The following is a 24531-nucleotide window of genomic DNA, read 5'->3' as shown; positions in this document are numbered from 1 at the left end:
TAGCTTTTCTGTGTTTCTTGGGCTGTAGATTTGTTGACTTCATTGGACCTGTGGTAAATCACAGATAGCTGTAGGCAGTTTTTATTGACTTTGGAAAAATTTCAAGCATTATTTTAAAAAAGTTTTTTGGTTTTTCTTCTTTCTTCTTTGGGGACTTTGATTGCATATATTGGTAGTTTAAAGTTGTCTCACTGTTAACTGATGGTGTGTTTTTTTTTCTGTCTTCTGTCAGTGTGTCATTCTGATTAGTTTTTTTTTTTTGGTACTGCTGGGGTTTGAACTCAGGGCTTCATGCTTGCTAGGCAGGCTCTGTTACTGCTTGAGCCACTCTGCCAGCCTTGTTTAATTTCTGATGTTAATGTTTTTTGCTTCACTAATTTGATTTTTATGTCATGTTTCACCTGTCATTAGTTCTATCTAGTATATTTTTCGTCTCAATATTTTTCATGTCTGGCTTCCTTTAATAACTCTATTAGTGAGGTTAACTCTAAAACTTTCCTTGTTTATTCATGTATTCATATGCGTATACTTTGTTTGGGCCATCTCTCCCCCGACTCCCTCCTTTGCCCCCCAGCCCTTGCTTCCTCTTTTCCAGTTTTGTTGAAGAGAAGATGTAAGCAATAATAAGAAAGACGTAGCATTTTTGCTAGATTGAGATAAAGATAACTATACAGAGAGATTTCTAGCATTGCTTCCATGCACATGTGTATTACAACCTGAATTGGTTCATCTCTACCACACTTCTTCACTACTTCCTGGTCACCTTCCCATAGTGGCCTCTGTTAGTTTAAGATTACTTTATTAGCTCCTCTACAGTGGACACATCACTTTCAAGTTTTAGGTTTCCTTCCCTTTCTGTATTCCTCCTGTGTGCGTTCTCCCTTTAGCATGTGACCCATGTCTAATAATATTACTGCAATTGTATTACGTCTAAAGTCCACATATGAGGGAGAACATATGATTTTTGGCCTTCTGGGCCTGGCTAATTTCACTTAAGATGATGTTCTCTAGTTCCATCAGTTACTTGGGAATGACAAAATTTCATTCTTTGTGGCTGAGTAAAATTCCATTGTGTATAATTATCATTGTGTATAAATACCACATTTTCTAAATCCTTTTGTCAGTAGTGGGGCATCTTGGCTGTTTCCATAACTTATCTATTGTGAATAGTGCTGCAATAAACATGGGTGTGCAGGTGCCTTTGGAATAACCTGAGTCGCATTCCTTTGGGTATATCCCTAAGTGTGGTATTGCTGGATCATATGGCAGATCTATGTTTAGTTTTTAAAAAAGCCTCCATATTGTTTCCCAAAGTGGTTGTACTAGCTCGCATTCCCAACAGCAGTGTCTGAGGGTCCCTTTTTCCCCGTATCCTTGCCAACATTTGTTGTTGGTGGTGGTTTTGATGATAGCTGTTCTATTAGGAGTGAGGTAGAATCTTAGTGTGGTTTGGATTTGCATTTCCTTTATGGCCAGGGATGGTGAGCATTTTTTCATGGATTTTTTTGGCCATTTGGATTTCTTCCTTTGAAAATGTTCTGTTTAGTTCCGTTGCCCACTTTATTGATTCATTGATTTGGGGGGAGTTTAGTTTTTTGAGCTCCCTATATATTCTGGTTATCAGTCCTTTGTCTGATGTATAGCCAGCAGTTATTTTCTCCCACTCTTTGGGTGGTCTCTTCAGTTTAGAGACCATTTCTTATGTTGTGCAGGAGCTTTTAATTACATGTAGTCCCATTTGCCCATCTTTTCTCTTAGTTGCTGGGCTACTGGAGTTTGATTGAGGAAGTTCTTGCCTATACCTATTGCTTCCAGAGTATTCCCTGTTCTTTCCTGTACTAACTTCAGAGTTTTGGGTCTGATATTAAGGTCCTTAATGCACTTTGAGTTGATACTAATGTGGGGTGATAGACCTGGATCTAGTTTCAGTTTTCTGCAGGCAGATAACCACTTTTCCTAGAAGTATTTGTTGAAGATGCTGTCTTTTCTCTAGAGGGTGTTTTTGTCACCTTTGTCAAAAATAAGGAGAGCATTGCTGTGTGGATTCATGCCTGGGTACTCTGTTCTATTCCACTGGTCTTCATATCTGTTGCTGTTTATGGTGTCGAGGAGTTTTTGGGTATTTAAGGTGCAGGATCATATCGTCTGCAAATAGGGATATTTTGACAGTTTCTTTACCTACTTGTATTCCTTTTATTTCTTCTTGTTGCCTAATTGCTCTGGCTAGAAATTCCAGTACTATGTCGAATAGGAGTGGGGATAGTGGGCACCCTTGTCTCGTTCCTGATTTTAGGGGAAATGGTCTCAGTTTTTCACCATTAACTATGATGTTGGCTATAGGTTTGTCATATATAGCCTTTACAATGTTGAGGTACATTCCTTCTATTCCTAGTTTTCTTAGAGTTTTTATCATGAAGTGGTGTTGGATCTTGTTAAAGGCTTTTTCTGCTCCATTGAGATGATGAAGTGGTTTTTGTCTTTGCTTCTGTTAATGTGCTGTATTACATTTATAGATTTGTGTATGTTGAACCATCCCTGCTTCCTGGGATGAAGCCGACTTGGTCGTGGTGAATGATCTTTCTGATATGTTGTTGAATTAGGTTTGCCATTATTTTATTGAGGATTTTTGCATCAATGTTCATTAAGGAAATTGGCCTGTAGTTCTCCTTTTTGGAGGTGTCTTTGTTTGGTTTTGGGATGAGCGTAATACTGGCTTCATAATATGAGTTAGGCAGTTTGTTCCTGCCCTTTCTATTTTGTTGAAAAGTGTAAGGAATATTGGTATTAATTCTTCTTTGAAGGTCTGGTGGAATTCAGCAGAGATTCTGTCAGGTCCTGAACTTTTCTTTTTTGGGAGGCTCTTTATTGCTGCTTCAGATTCATTATGTGTTATAGATCTGTTTAGGTGGTTAATATCCTCTTGGTTTGGTTTTGAATGGTCATAAATATCTAGAAATTTGTCCATTTCTTCATGATTTTCAAATTTATTAGACTATAGGTTCTCAAAGTAGTCTCTGATGATTCCCTGGATTTCCTTAGTGTTTTTTATTATCTCTCCTTGTTTGTTTCTTATTTTACTAATTTTGGTCTTTACCCTCCTCATTTTACTCAGATTTGCCACGGGTTTGTCAATCTTGTTTAGTTTTTCAAAGAACCAGCTTTTTGTTTTCCTTAATTAATTTGTATGAGTTTTTGGTCTATATTTCATTAATTTTGGCCCTTATTTTTATTAATTCTCTCCTTTTGCTTGGTTTAGGTTTTGCTTCTTGTTTTTCTAGGAGTTTGACATGTAGTATTAGATGTTTATCTGAAATCTTTCTGTCCTTTTATTATATGCACTCATGGCTATAAACTTTTCTCTTAGGACTGCCTTTGTTGAGTTCCATAGGTTCTGGTATGTTGTGTTTTCATTTTCATTAACTTCCAGGAAGCTTTTATTTATTAATTTTTTATTTATTACTCATTTATTCACACGTGCATACATTGTTTGGGTCATTTCTCCCTCCTGCCCCCGCCCCTATCCTCAACCCCCCTCCGCCTTCCCTTCCAGGCTGAACCTCTTCTGCACTTTTCTCCAGTTCCATTGCAGAGTAGAAATAAGCAATAATACAAAAGACAGAGCATTTTTGCTACTTGAGATAAGGACAATTATACAAAGAGATTCCTAGCATTGTACAAATGTGTTACAACCCAGTTTGATTCATCTCTAACTGAACTTTACACTGGTTCCTGATCCCCTTCTCATGTTGACCTCTGTCACTTTAAGGTTTCTTTATTAATTCCTCTGGAGTGGGGACATCAATTGCTTTCATGTTTTGGGTTTTCTATCTAACTTCATACCTCCCGTATATGTTCTCCCCTTGTTATGTAACCCAAGATCTACAACATTGCTGTATTTGCCCTAGATCTAAAGACCGAATATGAAGGAGAACATATGATTTTTGGTCTTCTGAGTCTGGCTAACCTTACTCAGAATTATGTTTGCCAGTTCTACCCATTTACTTGCAAATTATAAGATTTCATTCTTGTTCATGGTGGAGTAACATTCCATTGTGTATAAATACCACATTTTCTTAATCTATTTGTCAGTAGTGGGGCATCTTGGCTGTTTCCATAACTTGGCTATTGTGAATAGTGCTGCACTAAACATGGGTGTTCAGGTGCCTTTGGAATAACCTGTGTCGCATTTCTTTGGTTATATCCCCAGGAGCAGGATTGCTGAATCATATAGCAGATCTATGTTTAGATTTTTAAGAAGCCTCCAAATTTTTTTCCAGAGTGGTTGCACCAGCTTGCATTCCCACCAGCAGTGTATGAGGGTTCCTTTTACTCCACATCCTCACCAACACATGTTGTTGGTGGTGTTTTAGATGATGGCTGTTCTAACAGGGATGAGGTGGAATCTTAGTGTGGTTTTGATTTGCATTTCCTTTATGGCTAGAGATGGTGAGCATTTTTTCATGTGCTTTTTGGCCATTTGAATTTCTTCTTTTGAGAAAGTTCTGATTTATTCAGTTTCCCTTTTCTTAATTGGTTCCTTGATTTTGGGAGAGTTTAGTTTCTTAAGTTCCCTGTATATTCTGGTTATAAGTCCTTTGTCTGATACATAGCTGGAAAATATTTTCTCACACCCTGTGGGTGGTCTCTTTAGTTTAGAGACCATTTCTTTTGTTGTGCAGAAGCTTTTTAGTTTTATGAAGTCCCATTTGTCCATTCTTTCTCTTTGTTGCTGGGCTGCTGGGGTTCTATTGAGGACGTCCTTGCCTATACCTATTACTTCCAGAGTGTTTCTTGCTCCTTCCTGTACTAACTTCAGCGTTTTGGGTCTGATATTAAGGTCCTTGATCCATTTTGAGTTAATACTAGTACAGGGTGATAGACATGGATCTAGTTTTAGTTTCTTGCAGATGGATAACCATTTTCCCAGCAACATTTGATGAAGAGGCTGTCTTTTCTCCATCGTATATTTTTGGCCCCTTTGTCAAAAATAAAGTGGGTATAGTTTATAGTTTATATTTCATATCCGGGTCCTCTATTCTTTTCCACTGGTCTTCATGTCTGTTTTTGTGCCAGTACCATGCTGTTTTTATTGCTATTGCTTTGTAATATAGTTTGAAGTTGGTATTGTGATACCTTCAGCATTGCTCTTTTTGCTGAGTATTGCCTTGGCTAGTTGCAGTCTCTTGTGTTTCCAAATGAACTTTAGGGTAGATTTTTCAATCTCTGTGATGAAAGTCATTGGGATTTTGATGGGAATTGCATTAAACATGTAGATTGCTTTTGGTAGTATAGCCATTTTTATTATGTTGATTCTTCCAATCCATGAGCATGGGAGATCTTTCCATCTTCTGTAGTCTTCCTCTATCTGTTTCTTCAGGGGTTTGTAATTCTCCTTGTAGAGGTCATTTACATCTTTTGTTAAGTTTACTCCTGGGTATTTGAGTTTTTTTTGAGGCTATTGTAAATGGAATTTTTTCCATGTATTCCTTCTCAGTTTGTTCATTGTTGGTGTGTAGAAAAGCTAATGATTTTTGTAAGTTGATTTTGTATCCTGCCACCTTGCTATACCTGTTTATGGTGTTTAGGAGTTTTTGGGTAGAGGTTTTTGGGTCCTTAAGGTATAGGATCATATTGTCTGCAAATAGGGATATTTTGACAGTTTCTTTACCTACTTGTATTCCTTTTATTTCTTCTTGTTGCCTAATTGCTCTGGCTAGAAATTCCAGTACCATGTCGAATAGGAGTGGGGATAGTGGGCACCCTTGTCTTGTTCCTGATTTTAGGGGAATGGTCTCAGTTTTCACCATTAAGTATGATGTTGGCTGTAGGTTTGTCATATATAGCCTTTACAATGTTGAGGTTCATTCCTTCTATTCCTAGTTTTCTTAGAGTTTTTATCATAAAGTGGTGTTGGATCTTGTTGAAGGCTTTTTCTGCTCCATTGAGATGATGAAGTTTTTTTTGTCTTTGCTTCTATTGATGTGCTGTATTACATTTATAGATTTGCGTATGTTGACCCATCCCTGCTTCCTGGGATGAAGCCGACTTGGTCGTGGTGAATGATCTTTCTGATACGTTGTTGCATTCAGTTTGCCATGATTTTATTGAGGATTTTTGCATTGATATTCATTAAGGAAATTGGCCTATAGTTCTCCTTTTTGGAGGTGTCTTTGTCTGGTTTTGGAATGAGAGTAAGGTTGGCTTCATTAAACAAGTTAGGCAGTGTTCGTCCCTTTCTATTTCTTGGAACATTTTAAGGAGTGTTGGTATTAGTTCTTCTTTGAAGGTCTGATAGAATTCTGCAGTGAATCCATTAGGTCCTGGACTTTTCTTCTTTGGGAGACTCTTAATTGCTTCTTCAATTTTGTTTTGTGTTATAGATCTAGTCAGGTGATTGCTGTCATCTTGTTTCAGTTTTGGATGGTCCTACATGGCTAGAAATCTGTCCATTTTTTCAAGATTTTCAAATTTATTAGTGTATAGGCTCTCAAAGTAGTCTCTGATGATTTCCTGGATTTCCATGGTGTTTGTTGTTATTTCCCCTTTTGTGTTTCTGATTTTGCTGATTCGAGTTTTTTCTCTCCTCATATTAGTCAGGTTTACTAGGGGTGTTTCAATCTTATTTATTTTTTCAAATAACCAACTTTTTGTTTAATTCTTTGTAAGGTTTTTTTTTTGTTTGTTTGTTTCTATTTCGTTGATTTCAGTCCATATTTTAATTATTTCTCCTGCTTTTTTGGGGTTTGCTTGTCCTTGTTTTTCTAGGAGTTTGATCTGTAGTAGCAGATCATTGATTTGAGATTATTGTGACCTTTTAATATATTCACTCATGGCTATAAACCGTCCTCTTAGGACAGCCTTTGTTGTGTCCCATAGGTTCTGGTAGGTCATGTTTTCATTTTCATTAACTTCCAGGAACCTTTTAATGTCCTCTTTTATTTCATCAGTGACCCATTGATCATTGAGCAATGTGTTGTTTAGCTTCCAATTGTTTGCGTGTTTTTTACTGCTGTTTTTGTTGTTGATTTCTAGTTTTAATGCCTTGTGGTCAGATAGAATGCATGGTCTTATTTCTGTTTTCTTAAATTTGCTGAGGCTTGCTTTGTGCCCTAAGATGTGATCAATTTTGGAGAAAGTTCCATGGGCTGCTGAGAATTATGTATATTGTGTTGTTAGATGAAATATTCTATAGACATCAGTTAGACCCATTTGATCTATGGTGTGATTTAGTTTTAGGATTTATTTATTGATTTTTTGTTTGGATGATCTATCTATTGGTGATGGGAGGTATTAAAGTCTCCCACTACCACTGTTTTGGAGTCTGTATGTGCTTTTAAAAGTCCTTCAGAGTATGTTTGATGAAATTGGGTGTACTGACATTGGGTGCATATAGTAAGCTATATAATAAATAACTGTTATATCCTTTTGGTGTATTTCTTCTTTTATGAGTATGAAGTGTCCTTTATCTCATTTGATCAATGTAAATTTGTCTGATATAAGTATTGTTACTCCTGCTTGTTTTTGGGGGCCATTGGCTTAGTAATCTTCTTCCAGGCTTTTACCCTAAGCCAGTGTTTGTTTCTGTCAATGAGATAGGTGTCTTGTAAACAACAGATTGTTGGATCTTCCTTTTTAATCCAGTTTGCCAAATGGTGTCTTTTGATGTGGAAGTAAAGTCCATTGACATTCACTGTTACTATTGATAGGTATGTGGTGATTCCTGCCATTTAGTTGTTTTTGTTGTTTATGGATTTGATTGTGTGCAGCTGAATCAAAGCTACTCTCTGATTTCTTGTCTTTTCTTCTACTGTGGTTTGATACTGCATGTTCTCTCATGATTTTGTTTGCTTTAATCTTCTGTGTGCAGAATTCCTTGGAGAATCTTTTGTAGTGGTGGCTTAGTGTTCATATATTGTTTTAGTTTCTGCTCATCATGTAAGATTTTTATTGCTTCATCTATTTTGAATGACAATTTTGTGGATAGAGTATCCCAGTGTTGAAGTTACTTTCATTAAGTGCCCATAATACTTCACTCCATGCCCTTCTTGCTTTTAAGGTTTCCGTTGAGAAATCTGCTGTGTTTTTGATGAGTTTACCTTTGTATGTTATTTGTTTTTTTCTCTTATAGTCTTCACTATCCTTTCTCTGTTCCCTGTACTTGTTGTTTCAATGATTATATGCTATGGAGAGGTTCTGTTTTGGTCAAGCCTGTTTGGTGTCCTGGAGGCTCTCTGAACCCGAACGGGCAAAACTTTCTGAAGATTTGGGACATTTTCTGTTATTATTTTGTTGAATATATTACGAATCCCTTTTTCTGAGAATTCTTCTCCTTCTTCAGTGCCCATGATTCTCAGGTTTGGTCTTTTGATGAAGTTGGTGAGTTCTTGCATATGCCTTTCACAGCTCTGGAGTTGTTTGACTAATAGTTCTTCGTTTGCTTCTCTAATTTTTATTTTATCTTTGAGTTCTGATAGTCTGTCTTCCATTTGTTCTAGTTTGCTGGAGTGCTCTTTGACTGTGTTTTATGTTTCTGTTTGATTCTTTCTTCTGAGGTTTTCCATATCTTGGGTCACTTCCTCTGTAATATTTTTTATGTTCAGCTTTAGTTCATTTATCTCTCCATTTATAGTGTTCTCTCTTTGAGTTTGCTGTTTATTTAGGGCTCCTCTGAGGTCATTTATTTTTTTCTCTGTCTTCTCATATTCTTTACTTTTTGTGTCTTGAAATTTCTTGAGTGCATATTGTACATTTTGGTTAACCATGTCTAGTATCTTCTCCATGAAATTCTCATTGAGTTCTTCTTTGACGGTGTTTTTGTGGGCATTGCTGGGTTCCTTAGTGTCATGTGTCATTGTTTTGTTGTGGGTCAGGAACTTGGTTATCCATTTTCTTCATTTCCATTCAAATCCTGTATGAAATAGTTTTTTTGAGGCGAATGTTTTCCATCCTCACTTCTCCTTCCCATCACTCCACTTGGTACTGTGCAACTTTGCTCTTGATAGCCTAGTTTGAGGTTTTAGTTATCCATTTTCTTTCCCGTGATTTCATTTTTGTGTTGTGATTGTCTTTTTTCTTTTGACAGTTTTTAAAGTACCTTTATTTTGTTTTAAAGTTATTCACAGATTACAAAATACGATTTTATGAAAATCTATATATTTAAATCTTTTTAAATGCTGAAATTTAAATGAAGTAAAACCCTATATATGAAGAAAAGCACTAGCAATTGGTAATGCTGAGAAGGTAGGTGCAGAATCTGAGTGGGGAATCGTTCCATGTAGATGGAGATTTGCAAAGCATCTGGGCAGAGTTGGACAAAACTTGTAGGAATTGTGGCCCTCTTTGGGAGTGGGCAAGTGGGGGGTGTGAGGAGTAAGTGAGTTGTGGTTGTCTTGGATGATAGGTTGGTGTGCTATTTCTGTCCCTGGTCTGAGGTGTAACTTAGCAATAGCTAATTCACATTTTCAAAACCTGACCAGTTGTTCATATTTTATATAGAAGACCTTTTGGTGGTAATATTTATAAACAGTGGGAGTTGTGGGGGGATTAACATTTGTTAGACTAGCTATAGAAATTTGGGGAGTTGGCTAGGGTGGCACTAAAAGGGGAGGCGGAAGTGGGGTGGGTGAGTGGGGGAAGCAGTGCAGGGGCTGCTAGGTTTTGTGGCCCTTGTGTGTGTTTGGGTACATTTTTGTTATTGTAGTGTAGGGTGCTTTTGTCAGGGATTGTTGGTGGTTGGTATAGTAGGTTGGTCAGCAGGTGGTGAGTGTGGAAGAGGGAGGGGTAGTCTGGTGACAGGTTAGGGGAGAATGGGAGAGGGAGGTGAAGGCAGGGGGAGAGAGTAGATGAGAAGGGGTAGAGAGAGTAGTTGGTAGGGAGAGCAATGGATTGTAGCACAGGAGGTAGAGTGATGGGGTAAGAGTAGGGATTCAAAGATGATGATGGTAAACTTGATAATATAGTAGAAAAAAAAAGAAAATATGAACAACAAAAACAACCCCCTCACAATAATAAAACAAAGAAACAGACAAACAGAAAACCTAAACAACAGGAAAAAAAAAACAATAAAAAGCCCACCAGCTTCAGGAACAATAGAATTTCAGTCTTAGTTTTAGTTCCTCAGGCATCCAGTCCTGATATCGGCATATAAGCAGAAGCTCTGATGTGGTCTCACCAGGTGATTGGCTTGTGAGTAGTGTTTTGTTCTTCTACCAGTTTAATTGAAATTGTGAGGTGCGGTTGGTTTGCCAGATCATGTATGGTGGTCAGAGTTACTGGTTTCCCCAGCTGATAGCTGTGTTATCCTTCAGCTGCAGCTGTTTGGTCAGTTCTTCCCCCAGCAAGGTGGAACAGTTTAGTTTTGAATGCTGCCCTTTACTTCAGGAGATCAGCTTTGCGATCCACTGTCTGCCCTGCTTTGAAGGTGGCTTATGCTGTGTTTGTTTCCTGGGAGTTCAGCTCTGGGAGTTTATTTCTTTGCCCTGCCCCCTTTCTCTGGGGCATATTGTGTTTGACCTTTCTCCTGCGCTGTCCTTGTTTAATTACAGTTTGCGGTTTGGTTTTCAGTTTTGCCTGGCAGTTTTGTTTTGGAAGCTGCTCTCTGGGTGAGGAGATGAGCTCTGTGATCTACTACCTGCCCTGCTTGGGGGAGTAGCTTGTTGCCTTCCTGCTCTCAGTCTTCACTGGCTTTCCTGTCTGTGTTTGTTTACAGATAGTTCAGTGCTGAGATTAGTTCCTTGCTCCTCCTCCTTTCTCTGGTGCAGTTTCATCATTCCACCCGCCCCCTCCACTGTCTGTGTTTGGTTACAGTTGCTGTTTGTTATTCATTTTTGTTGGGGTGGGGAATCAGTCTTCCCAGGGGCTGTGCTGGTTTATGTCCCCCGGGGTGGATAGGGGAGTTCTGCATGGTGCTTGGTGCTCACCTGTTTGTTCTGTCTATTGATGCTTAGGCAGGTTTGGAGATGGCAGTGGTGGCAGTGGCATCAGTGGTGAGAAATAGTGCCAAATTTTCTCAGTGTAACATGGTATGGAGAGGCTTTCCATGGACTAGGTATTCAGGATGTTGAAAGTTTGATTCTGGTTTATGCTTTATTTCCACTTGATGGAAGAAGGAGAAGAGAAGGAAAGAAAAAAGAAAAAAATTGCCATGGGGGAGGAGGGTTTCCTGGGGGTTGGACCTGCCTTGTTGGCTGTGCAGTGTGTTGCAGCTGTTAGGTGCAATTAAAGGCTTATTTGAGGGTCGGTCTTTGAATTGTTTCCTGCACCTAGTGTGATGGCAGTTATTATTTTGGCTAGAAGCAGTCAGAATTATCCAGGTGTGGCTCCAATATCTCAGGGAGGTTTTTGGAGTCACGGAGCCTGGGCTTTCTCCTTCTGTAACCCTAGTTGCCATCTTGGATACTCGACTGTTTGTTTTAAAACAATGTCATTTTCTCCCTCTCTTCTCTTGTGGCAAAATCATTTCCTTCCTCGTCAGTACTTTAACTGAAATTATAATATGTATCATTCCTTCATATTCTTCTATCTGCCTATACTTACTTCTTTATTTTGCCCTGTCTCTGCCTGTACTGTAAGGTGGAAGAATTGGAGAGAGTAAATACAACCAAGTAGTTGAGCCATTTTCATGTTAAAGATAAGCAAGTCATAAATACCGGTAGCAGCTCAATTTGAATCTTTTTTACATCTTCCATGTATCTACTCAACGGTCAGTATTTCCTCTGTATATGGGATATAGTTTTAGAAGCAGTTAAGTGTCCCTCTCTTCTATCATCTGTGTTACTTATGGGTCAGTTTTGATTGATTGCCATTGCTCCTTATTTTGAATTGTATTTTTCTGTGTCTGTGTGTCTGATCATCTTGGATTTGCTACTACTTGTTATAAATTTTACTTTTTTTTGTGGAACTGGGGTTTGAACTCAGGAACTCAGGCTTGCTATGCAGGCAATCTTAACACTTGAATCACACCCCCAGCCCTTTGTGCTTTTGTTATTTTTTAGTACTAATTTTTTGCTTTTTAGACAGGGTCTTGCTATGTAGTCCAGGCTAGCTTTGAGCTTGAGCTCCTCCTGCCTCAGTTTCCCAAGAGCTGGAATTACAAGCACTCACTGCCATGCATAGCTACTCATTCTTCTTCTTTTTCTTTCTTTTTTTTTTGGCAGTATATTTTTTAAATAGTGTGTCCTATTTATGCTTGGGCTGTCCTGGACCATGATCCTCTTATTTAAGCTTCTTGTGTAGTTGGAATGACAGATGTGTGCCCCCACACCCAGTATTACTTGGTTAAGATGGATGTCTTGCTAACTTTTTGCCTGGGCTGGCCTTGATCCTCCTGATCTCTGCCTCCTGAGTTGCTGCAATTCTGTATTGAGTCACTGTGCCCAGTAGAAATGCAGAAATTATACCTTTTTTTTTTTTAGTGGCCCTGGGATTTGAACTCAGGGCTTCATATTTGCCAGGCAGTAAATTTTACTTTTTAATGAATAAATATTTTTGTGTTTCTTGAGTTTTGTTTTGGGATGTGGTTAAGTTACTTGGAGACAGTTTGATCCTCTTGGTTCTTGTTTTTATATTTGTTAGGTGGGAACAGTGAGAGGTATAATCTCAGGTAAAATATGTCTCCTCTGCCAACACAAGATCATTCTCTGTACTTAGAAAGATATCTCATATAGTATAAAAATTGAAATTCTGGCTGTTGGAACCTGGCATGATTCATGGCCCATGTGGGCTCTAGATTGTGTTCTCTATAATTCTTTTGAGTGGTTATTTCCAAGGTGTTGAGTAATTTCCTCACACTTTGAGCTGATTAATGTTTAAAATAATTGAGGGGTATTCTTTGCACATCTCCTAAATTTTCTCTTTGTGCAGATCTCTTTAACACTCTGTGCTTTTCCTTTTTCTAGTAAGATAATGAGTTCTACTAGTACTCTGACTACTTTGGCTTGTGTTCCAAACGCATTCTTCTCAAATGATGGAGATTACTTGGTTTTGCTTGACTCTTTCAATGTTGTAGTCTGGACATTCTCCACTCAGTAAGCTGAAATAATCTTAGGGCCCAGATAATTTATTTATAGTTTCTCAGGGATCATTGCCTTTCATTTATTGATGTTCAGTGTCTTGAATGCTACTGTTTTATCTATTTTTTTGTATAGTCACTAGTTGTTTCATGTAAGAGGATAAATCAATCACTGTTTCTCCACTGTGACTGAAAGTGGAAGTCTTACAACTACTGATTTTCATGTCTTTATTAAAACATTAAAACTTATTGTAGAGCTTCAGAAATAAAACAGAGAACTCTTCTATGTCCTTCACTTGATGTATCAAGTATTGACATTTTACCATATTTTCTCTATGGCTCCCTTTCCCTCTCAATATATATATGTATTTGTATATTTTCCTGAACCATTTATGATGATTTAGTTGAAGATATCCTGTCCCATACCTGTGCATGTCTTTTCTAAGAATGCATCTGCTATATAATGCACTACTGCATATTATTATTGAAAATAAGTTCTATATCTAACTTTTTTCAACTGTCCCAGTAGTGCCCTTTTCTGGCAACTTTGTTTCATCTTGATTCAAGATCCAAACCACAATCACTTATTTCATTTAGTTTTATCTCTTTAGTGTTCCTTAATCTAGAACATCAATCTAGAAACCCTGTGATTTGGCTATTTTTATTTTTACTTAGTTTCTTGTAATATGTACATTCTGTCTTCAATCCTTAGGGCATATTTTCTTGTGTGTTTTTATTTCTCTTTTTCATTTCTTTGTACTGCTTTTGGAAGAAATATTGGTTGATGGAGACTTATGTAACCATTTTTGCTCTCAACTACCTGGATGCTATTTTACATTCATTCTTTGAGGACCTGGTGTAATAAGTATTCCACACTTGTCTTGAATGTTCCTTTCTACAGTCCTAGAATAAACTCCTTTCCTTACGAGTCCTGGTTTCTTCTGGTGGAGTACTCAACCAGTTTACTATGTGTGGAATTGTAGGTTCCATAGTATTTTGCAGTTACAAATAATGATGCAGAAATGCCATTGTTCAGATTATAGTGTTATATTCTGGATGTCTTCAAGGTAAATTTCTGGAAATGGGATTTTTAGATCAAAAGGTAAATTGGTGTGTAGTTTTGCTATATATTGACAGTATACATGTAGATTTCACTATAGATCTTATCCATTTTTCCGTATTCCCAGAAGTATATGAGGGAGCCAGCTTCCACTTCATCTGATCAGCAGTGTATGTGGTCACACTTTCGAAGTTTTCTCTCTGATTCATAATAAATGATATCTTCTGTGGTTTTTGTTTGTATTTCTCAAAAAGTGAGTACCACAAATACAGTTTCATATATCTAACTCATATTTTGAGGACTTATTTTATTCTATGCCAAAGGTAATTTTTGCTTTGTATTTTCCCATTCCTCTACAATTACACCTGTCCAAATACAATCAGCTATATTTTGAACACCATTTTATTGAATGGTGCTATACGTAATCTTCAATTGCACAACTTATTTGAAGAAAGATATTGACCTACCTTTTGAACACAGTGAATTGACGTATTAGCTGTACTATATATATCACATGAGAAGAAAGTAATGAAAAAGTGTTTTTTGGTGAACCGGATTTATTATTTAGTAATATGTTGTAACTTGAGCCTGTAAAAGTATAGTTACACATGCAAACATGTGCAAGGCAGTAATTCTCAGGCTGTGGAGTCAGTTTTAGTATAGTACTTAATTTAAAAACGCAATTTTTTTTCATATTTACTCAGGAGGTAGAGATCAGGAGGATTGTGGTTGGATACCAGACTGAGCAAATAGTTTGCGAGATCCTATCTCTTAAAAAAAACCTATCACTGAAAAGGGCTACTAGAGTGGCTCAAGGTTTGGACTCCGAGTTCAAACCCCAGCATTGAAAAACAAAAACAAAAACAAAATCCCCCCATGAATATGTTACAGCACAATTAAGATGTTAGGGAATAATTTGAGCTTTATGTGAATTTTCCTTGTGTGGGAAACTGGAGGAAGAAGTATGCAGAAAACTGTACTAAGCTGAACCAAATAGCTTAGGTATACATTTCGCAGGTGGAGTGGCTGAAGTGGTGGAGTGGCTGCCGAACAAACACGAGGTCCTGAATTCAAGCCCCTAGTACCAATAAAAAAAAAAGAATATAGTTCAGATACACGCTTTAGTCATTTACAGGCTACCTTTGTTTGCTCCTTATGAGCCACACTCATTCATGTATGGCATTGTAATTTCCTGTTCAATTTCAGATATCTACCACTTTACAGTAACATAAGTCATAACCCTTCCAAAACCTACTCTGACAAGTAAACATTAGGTCTTTTGAGGTTAAAGTACCATGTTTGTTGTAGTAGTATGTTTTCTTAATCATTTCGTATGTGTGAACTTATAAAAAGTTTTTATTAGGTTCTTGTCTTTTAAAAAATGCATAACTGGTTAACTTTTTTTTTTTTTTCTGGTACCTGGGTTTGAACTTAGGGCCTCACACATGGTAGGCAGATGCTTTGCCATTTGAGCCACTTCACTAGCCCTTTTTTGTGTTGGGTATTTTTGACATAGGGTCTTGTGAACTGTTTGCCTGGGCAGGCTATAAACTGCAGCCATCCTGAAATCTCTGCCTCTTGAGTAGCTAGGGATACAGGTGTGAGTCACCATCACCTGGCCCTGATTAATTTTGGGTGGTATGCCCCAACCCTACTTGTCCATAAGCTCTTCAGCTTTTATTTTATGATTTTGCACAACCCAGTGATTATTATTATTCTGCTATATTTTTGTTATACCAGGACTTGTTCATTGGAACTACTTGGGGAGCTTTAAAATACCAATACTTAGACACCGTCAAAAAGCATATTAAATCAGAATCTCTGATCATAGGGCTAAAGAACTGTTATTTTTAAAAGGCTCGTGTTGCAGCCAGAGGTATGATCCTTTTGAAGTCAGGAAACCAGCTATATTTAAAGAAAACATGGAGTATGGAAGGTCTCTTTTTGCATTTACAATGGAATCTTTGAAAACCTTGGTTTTAGGGAAATTTAATGAGTTGTTTTCTTGATTTCTATATCCCCTGAAGACTCAGAGACTCAACATTTTTCTTATGTAATAGACAAACTCAGAGTAAAATCTTTTGTTTCAGAGAACCATTTATTTTGAGTTATTGTGTAGTGCAAAAACTATGTATTCTTCATGGAATGTTAATGTTGCATTTTAAAAAAATTTAAGCAAGAAGAAAGAAAACAAGTAGTTGGAGGGATATAGTTGGTAGCAAAAAGCTATTTATGCCAACTATTATTTAGGTATTTTTCAAGCTTTAGTCATCTTGTTGACTATTTTCAGTGCTTTACTGTAATTATAGCTCTAGTAGTAGTTTGTTCTTTTATTTCATGTCCCAGAATAAATACTTTTTGGTATAATGAACTCAAAACATTTAAATTACTACCTGTTTATCGAATACTGCTTTACCTTACCACACATCTTCTAGTTCAAAGGTAGAAGGCAAGAAAGAACATGATGTGTTTTTCTAAGAGATACAGGTTTCTACCCATAATAGTTTTTCCCTTTTTAAAAATTGAGTACAGAGTTTACTTTACATCATGTATTCATTCTAGAATTACTGATCCTGTCTGTTATGCTATTGATTTCCAAAGCAAAAAATAGGCATTTTAAGATTTATAGTAATTATTTTACAAAGCTGGGATGCTGTTTAGTATGTTCAGCTAATTTCTTTTTCCGGGAGAAGAAAATTTCTCTAAATTACATCATTCTTTTTTATTATAAAATAAGTGATGCATTTATTTCCAGGGGACATTTAAAAAAATTTATTTATTATTTTCTTTCTTTTATTTTGTCATTTTACATTTGCTTACATGTGTATACATTGTTTGGGCCACCTTGTTATCTGATTTTGTTGAAGAGAAAACATAGGTGATAAGAAAGACATAGTGTTTTTGCTAGTTTGAGATAAAGGTAGCTATGCAGAGAGATTCCTAGCATTGCTTCTATGCAACCCACGTAGGTTCATCTGTGTCAGACCTCTTCACTACTTCCTACTTCCCTCCCCATAGTGGCCTCTGCCAGTTTAAGATTACTATATTTGCTCCTTGACAGTGAGCACATCAACCACATTCAAGTTTTAGGTTTCCTTTCTAGGGGACTTTTTATCAGAAACAACAGCATCAAAAATCACATTTAAGAACTTAGAAAATTCTTTGAAATCATGCATTTCAACTAAAAGTAATGTTTTGGTGATGTAATAAGACTATTATTCAATATACCACTCAGAACTCTGAAAAATCTTCAAAAATTTTAAAATTTCAAACTAGTAATTTTGTTTTCCTGGAGCATAGGACAATGTGTGCTATCTGTGTCTTTGTCTTCAGGTGGTTTTATTTCTGATTATCCATTATGGTATTGGGGGTTGGTTAGATAAGAGTATGATTTATTTCTTAATTATTCTGCTTGTGGAGATTTGAGGAGTTGACTGTTATTTTAGTTAGAACCCCAATTATGGTGTGAGGCCTAGTTCATTTTCATCTTTATAGCTTAGAACAGTATGTCATATCAAGAATGACTCACTAATCTTGGCTTAGAAGGATTTCTTTACTTGAATGTATTTATGCTACAAAGTAAGTGGCTAAAGGGAACAGATAGTGTTTCCTTTTGACTTTTAGCCTCTTATTTAATGATAAAATACTGATTTAAAGATTAAAGATTACTGTGTAATTTGAACAACAGTTTAAAAGGTACTCTCATCAGTTTAGCTTAGTTATTCTTTTTTTCCATTTTTATTAGCACATTTTTGTTGTATGGGGTGGGGAATTTGTTGTGACAATTCTGAATAGCCTTACATTGTACATTGATTAGCTAACCCCCTCCATCTTCCTCCCCCTAATGCCTTCCCTGTCCCACTTAGAGCAATTACAAGAGGTTTCATCATTCTATTTCTTTTGTGTATATGAAGCCTATCAATCCTATTCCTTCATCTTCATCTTTTCCATTCACCACCCCTCTTCCCAGAAGTAACCCCCTCTCCACTGTACCTATTTTACAGTCTTGTCTTTCATGATTAATTCCAAAGTCGTTGTTCAGAGGGGTCTCTCAATGTATCCCAGCTGTTAATATGCTTTATTTTGGTCAGTTCAACTCCCTCTGTTACTCTCCCTTACCCACCCTCCCCACTTTTTTGGCAGCTTTCAGTATATATCATTATGTCATCTACTTGCACAGATGTGAAGTATTTTGATATTGTTGACTACTACTTTCTTTTTCTTTGCCTCCTCCCCCAAGTTCCATAGTGCAGTTACACTCTTACAGACATGTTCTACATGCAGATGTGTATATGATCATATTTGGTTTTGCATATACATTTACCTTTTAGTTCTATCTTCTGCATGTGAGAGAAACATGTGGCTTTTGTCTTCTTTCTGAACCTGGCTTACTTCATTTAACATGATGTCCTCCAATTCCATACCTTTAAATGATGTAGTGTCATTCTTTCTTATGTCCGAATAAAACTCCATTGTTTATGTGTATGTATGTATATATATATTTATATATATCACAGTTTCTTAATCCATTCATCAATTGTAGGGCATCTGGGTTGTTTCTATAGCTTGGTTGTTGTGAACAGTGCTGCAATAAACATCTGTGTACAAGTGTCTCTATGGTGTCCTACTTACATTCTTTTGGGTATATGGTATCATTGGATCATATGGCACTGCTATTTTTAGTTTTTTAAGGAATCTCCACACTGCTTCCCATAATGACTATACTAATATACATTCCCACCAACAGTGTATAGAGGTTCCTGTTTCACTGCTTCCTGGCCAACATTTGTTGTTATTTTTGCTCTTGAAGATAGCCATTCTAACTGGGGTAAGATGAAATCTTAATGTAGTTTTGATTTGCATTTCTCTAATGGCCAGGGAAGTTGAACATTTCTTCATGTATTTATTGACCATTTTTACTTCTTCCTTTGAAAATTCCCTATTCAGTTCATGTGCCCATTTCTTCATTGGATTATTGACCTGAAAGTAGTGTTTAGATATACAGGCCTTTAGGTTTGCATTCTTTTGTATCCACCATCCATCAAGTTGTATTGGTCTAGCACATTAAGAGATAGATAAGGATTTGCATCTAAGCTCTTCTTTTTATTTGCTTTGTTACCTTGAACATATTCCTAATCTAACTGATAAGAGGGATGAATAAGGGAACCCTGTGACTTGGCAGGAAGGTAATATTAAAGAGGAGGAGCAGAGGGTCATTTAGACAAGGAAGTTAGCTTTAATAGGGATGAGGTCAGAAAGAAGTAATGGAGTCCGTCAACTGTACCTTTTGGTTTTGTTACCCAGGATGTGAGAGAAGAAAACAGCATTTATTTGACAGAGCTTTAGAGAAATGAGGTATCCTAATGATATAGCCTGATTCAACTTTTGTGAGATTGTTTTTTAAAGAAATGTTGAGCTGAAGGAGCCAAGGAAGGTGGCTTTTCAGAGAATGTAGTATTACAGTACACAGCTTATCTAAGAGATAGCAAGGAAATGGGATGTAGTGGTAGAGAGCAGGAATATCACACAGAAAGAGGTGAACATCTTCCAGGATCTTAATTTAACCCATTATCTTATTTTAAACTTCCACATAGCCCATTCCTACATTAACAAAGATCCTCTAGAGCTGGATGAACAAAAATTCTTCTTTGGCATGAGTTATAAAACCAAGGAGTTTATGAGGATAACACTAAGGAAACAGTAAAATAGAGAAAGAGCAGGGTGCTGGAACTGTGAAGGTCTTTAATCAGCCTCACCTGAGGTTAGGTGATTTGCTTCTGAAGGAGAAAGGTGACTCTGGCTAGTTTTCTTTCTGAGTATTGTTCTTTCTCAGAGGAACAAATCAGGTGACTGTAAGTCCAGGAAAACAGAAGTTATTTTGAGGACTGGGTCTAGGAAGCTGGGAGAAAATATTGGGAAAGAAAAGGTAATATAATTTCTTTTCTGGCCTGATCTCTGTTTAGATATTTAGACTTATACTTTCTGATAGCAGTAGTAATATCCTGGCAGTTCTCCCTTCTGAAACTGAACAATGACAGGTCATAAAGCTCAGCGTATTTAGTGTCAGTCTTTTAACATCAGCTTTTAAATTGGATTATACTTGTTTTACTATAAAATATCTAGTTAATTTTGTCCTCAGAGTATTTTGATTTGGACTCATTTTTGTTATTATGTGTTTCATAGTCTGATAATTTGCAGTACAGCATATGAAATAACCAGGATTTAAAAGGTTCAACATTTTGTTAGGAAGTCTCCTTAACTACATGGAAAAAGTGAAATTTTCCTGGACACTGAAGGACATACTTAACTCAGATGGTCCATCTACCACTGACTCAAATTGATACAGATTATTTAGTCACTCACAGATAGACCTCAGCCCTTTGCTTATGCTCTCCCTCGCTAACTGGTTTCTGATGAGAGAATTAAAGGATAGAAAGAAGGCCCACACTCTCTTACATGTGCGCTTGCTTTCTGTATTTCTGTCTTTCTCTTCCGTTTTCATTTGGTTCTTCCAAAACATTTGAACCTTTTGCCCAAATTAAATCCAATTAAATCTATTGAACTACTTGATGTAGGTTGTTTTCCTGAGTGAATCTAATTTTTACAGATAGAAAATTCAGAAATCAATAACCACAGAGCAATATGGTGCCAGTGTTGTGTACACATGTAGTAAATGGAAAAGTGAGATCTATTGAAACTATTCTAGGAACGGGGGGAAGAGGGATAAAAGAGAGTGATGGGGAGGGGTAAATATAATTATGATATATTGTAAGAACTTTTGTAAATGTTACAACATATCCATAGAACAATAATAATAAAAAAAACATAGAGCACATGGTTATCATAAACCAGTTATCAGTATAACACTTCTAATAAAGTGTGAAAGCCAGATACTTTTATTTTCAAACATTTATGAATCATAAAACTTTGGTGCTACCTAAATTATTTCCAAGTATTGAGAATAGTTGTAAAAAGTTCCTAAAACCAAAATAACATTGAGAAATTGAGGTAGAACTCAGAAGAATCTCTATGTTTAAGAGACAGAACTGAGATTCTAAAATAGAGCATATGTAGAATAAGAAACATAATAACCTACCAAAACTGAATTATGAAGAAATAAATTCTGATTAGATCATTAATGAGTAGGAAAATTGAATCAATAATCAAGTACCTTCTAAGAAAGTGAAGCCAAGATGTGATGGCTACACTTGTAAATACTATAAAACATTTATAGGAAGATTAAAACCAGTTCTTCTCAAACAATACCAAATAGGAGAGAACATTTTCACATTCATTCTATGAAACAAGTATTACCTGATATCAAAGCCAAAGGTACTATAAGAAGAAATAATTACAGATTAATATCTCTGATGAGCATGGATGGAACAAACCACAACAAAATAGCACATTAAAGGGACCAAACATCATGATCAAGTGGGATTTATCTCCGATACAAGGATGATTGAACATAGACAGATCAATCAGTATAATACATCACACAAACAAAATGAGGGACAAAATCTGTATAATCATCTGAATAGATTCAGAAACATTTTTTTCATAATAAAAACTCTCAACAAAGAATTATCTTGCAAAAATTATCTTAAGCAGCAAACAATTTGTCTGTGCCATGGTCTTTGCTATGCTATAATGAAATATATCTGCAAAGTGCTGTGCCAGTTTTATTGCAAATATTGAAGAGTATCTTTAGTTTTGCTTGCTTCTTTATTAACCATCAGCTAACATTTTATTCTCCTTTCTTTTAACAAATATTCTAGTCAACTGTTTAACTCAAGTAATACATCATCCAACATTTTGTTGCTATCTTCAGCCATTCTTTTAGGTTATTATTTTGTTTGTTTTACATGCTGTCTTGTTCCTTCTATTGTTTTATTAGTTGAAGATAGACCTATTTATTTTTTCTTCTTATCACTTTACTTTCTAATTCTAGGTTAAAAAGATTTGAAAAAGCCTTCTAATGGCATATATTTCTGTGTCTTTCTCTGTCTGTGTATCTATCTATCTAATCTATCATCTGTCTGTCTTTCTATCTAATCTGTCTATTGCAGTGCTGGAGATCGAACTTAGGGCCTTGTGCCTGCCAAGCAAGCTCTCTACTATTAAGCTATACGCCCCCAGTCCCATATGGTATATATTCAGTTCATGGTTTTGTTCTACTTTTATCTTCCCTTACCTTTCTCTTTTCTTCTTTCTTCCGTCCATTAACCTTTCCTTCTTTCAATGAATTATTAGTATCTACTGTTTTGGATATTGCAATAAATACCTGAAATAGTGACCAGAGACATGGGTATTGCTTTCAGTTTAGGGGACATTAAAAAAGCCCACCAATTGTATATACATGTAAATAATTGTTTTAAAAGAGAGAATTGCAGGGATTGGAGCTACATGATATTTAGCATATTATGAAAGAAAGAGATGGATCTTGCCATGTGAAGAGAGTAAGTGATTCCAGGAAGAGGGAATAGCTTCCAGGAAGAGATTGGAGTATGATATGTTCAAGAAATCAAAGAATAGTGCTCCTAGAATTTAGTTAACTAGGTGGAAAATGGCAAAACATGAAGTTGGAAAGATAGAGGTCAGATTATGGGAGTCATAGCTCTTAGAAAGGATTTGAATTTTTCTTTAATTGCAAAGGAAAGTAATGTAGAGTTTTAAGTAAGATGATAATACTAATTTCTTTTCTTATTTTAAGAGGAATGAATTGTAATGAAACATGAGCGCACAGCATTTAAGAGGTTTTTGTTATAGTCTAGGTAAGAGATTGATTATGTAAGTCTAAATCAGAGATAATTAATCTCTGAAAGGAGTGGCAGTGGGGATGAAGAAGTGAGTGAATTTGTGGTAGACTTTGGAGATAGAATCTGAAGGCTTTCTGATGGATTTGTTCGTGGGGATAGGTGGCCTGAGGTCCAAAAGAAACAAAGACTTTTTCAGGAAGAGAGGGAATGTTTATTAGTGGCACTGGGGTTTTGGGAGTGGGATAGAGCGAGATTTTTGTTAAAGCTAGAAAATAAATGGAAAATTCTGATAAGAATTATGAGAAGTTTCTAATCACAGAGGAGTTTCTGAGGGTGCAAGGGTTTGTAGCTAGTGACCTGGGTAGGATTAGGAGATATTGAGGCCAATACAGGGTTACAGTGCAGTGACTGTAGTGAACAGGGCTGTTAGGCAGGATGGGATGTGCTTTCTGGGAGAGCGGGGAAATCTGTCCTAATTGATTTTTTAATGTTGGCTTCCAAGAAGGCTTTGCCTTTATGCTGCAAGGATTCCAGCATAGCTCACAAAATTTATTGCTACAAAGCCTTTATATAAGATTTATATATTTATATATTTATATTTTATATAAGAACATTTTTCCAATATTGTATTTTTTATGGTGAAAATATTAGATGAAAAAGGCAAAGCCATACATGATATTGTGGTCATTTAATTTATCTTTTTAATCTGTGTTTGTGTAGTTTGTTTTTATTATTATTTATTTGTTTAATTTTAGGTTTTAAAGGAAGAGATATATCAGGTTTTTTTCCCCCCAACACAAGGTCTTGCCATGTAGTCAAGTCTGACCTTGAGTTCTATCTATATTCTCCTGCTTTAGCCTGCCGAGTGCTGGGATTCTATACGTGTGTACCACCATGCCCCACACCACATCAGTTTAAAATTGTTTTGTGGTGTCAAGAGCGTGTTAGCAGTTACATTTTTCAAATTTGTGAGTAAATATGATGGGATTGTAGGCCACATGTCTTGCTCCATTTATGTCATAGCAACTTCACAACTAAAAATGACTGCCCTCCCTAAACATGTGCTTAAGAGTTGCCATTTATTTATGTATTAATTAACATATATTGCAGTGTATCAAAAACAAGATTACCAAGTTAGACCTTGATGTGTAGACTATTTATTAGGCTATTTCATTGATTTAGAGTCTTACAAAATTTTGATTTTGGATTTCATTGCAATAGGAACAAGAAGAGAAAAATTTTATGCATTCAGAAAATTACTCTTTAAGTAACTGAAAACCATGTCTTATCCTTTTTCTTTCTACCTTTAACATGGATCCTTCTTACTATGTTAGGTCTCCAGCAATTGTTTCTGATTAGCATTTTGAAGAACTACTATGGAGAGCATTTCTGTGTTTTTTTTTCCCCAGTATATATGTAGGTTAGGTAGCCTAATCACAAATGATTTGTTCTTCCACCAGTTTCCTTATACCACTCGCTCCAAATTCACCATAATGTGTCTCTGCTATGGAGGCAGTGTGTTAAATCCCTTAGATGTGTTGTGGTATCAAGCACTAATGGGATTTGTTAAGAAAAGAGAAAGGCTATAGATACAAGTCCAGAGGACCCCAGTATTTAAGATATAAGCAGCAAAAGAAGACCAGATACCAAAGAGTAAGTGGGAACTTTTAGAAAGGGAGAAAAAAAGTTGGAAGGTTAAGAAA

At 36.4% G+C, this 24531-nt stretch overlaps 1 protein-coding gene across 14 annotated transcripts in view; it reads left to right on the top strand.

Moving 5' to 3' along the window:
• Fer (FER tyrosine kinase) overlaps positions 1-24531 on the top strand; it is a 486842-nt gene that overhangs the window by 73461 nt on the left and 388850 nt on the right. The gene's annotated exons all lie outside the window — the stretch shown is intronic.

Source organism: Castor canadensis, chromosome 6 (assembly GCF_047511655.1).
Source record: "Castor canadensis chromosome 6, mCasCan1.hap1v2, whole genome shotgun sequence".
NCBI lineage: Eukaryota > Metazoa > Chordata > Mammalia > Rodentia > Castoridae > Castor > Castor canadensis.
Note: the sequence above shows the minus strand (reverse complement) of the source record. Positions and strands in the feature narration are given on the sequence as shown.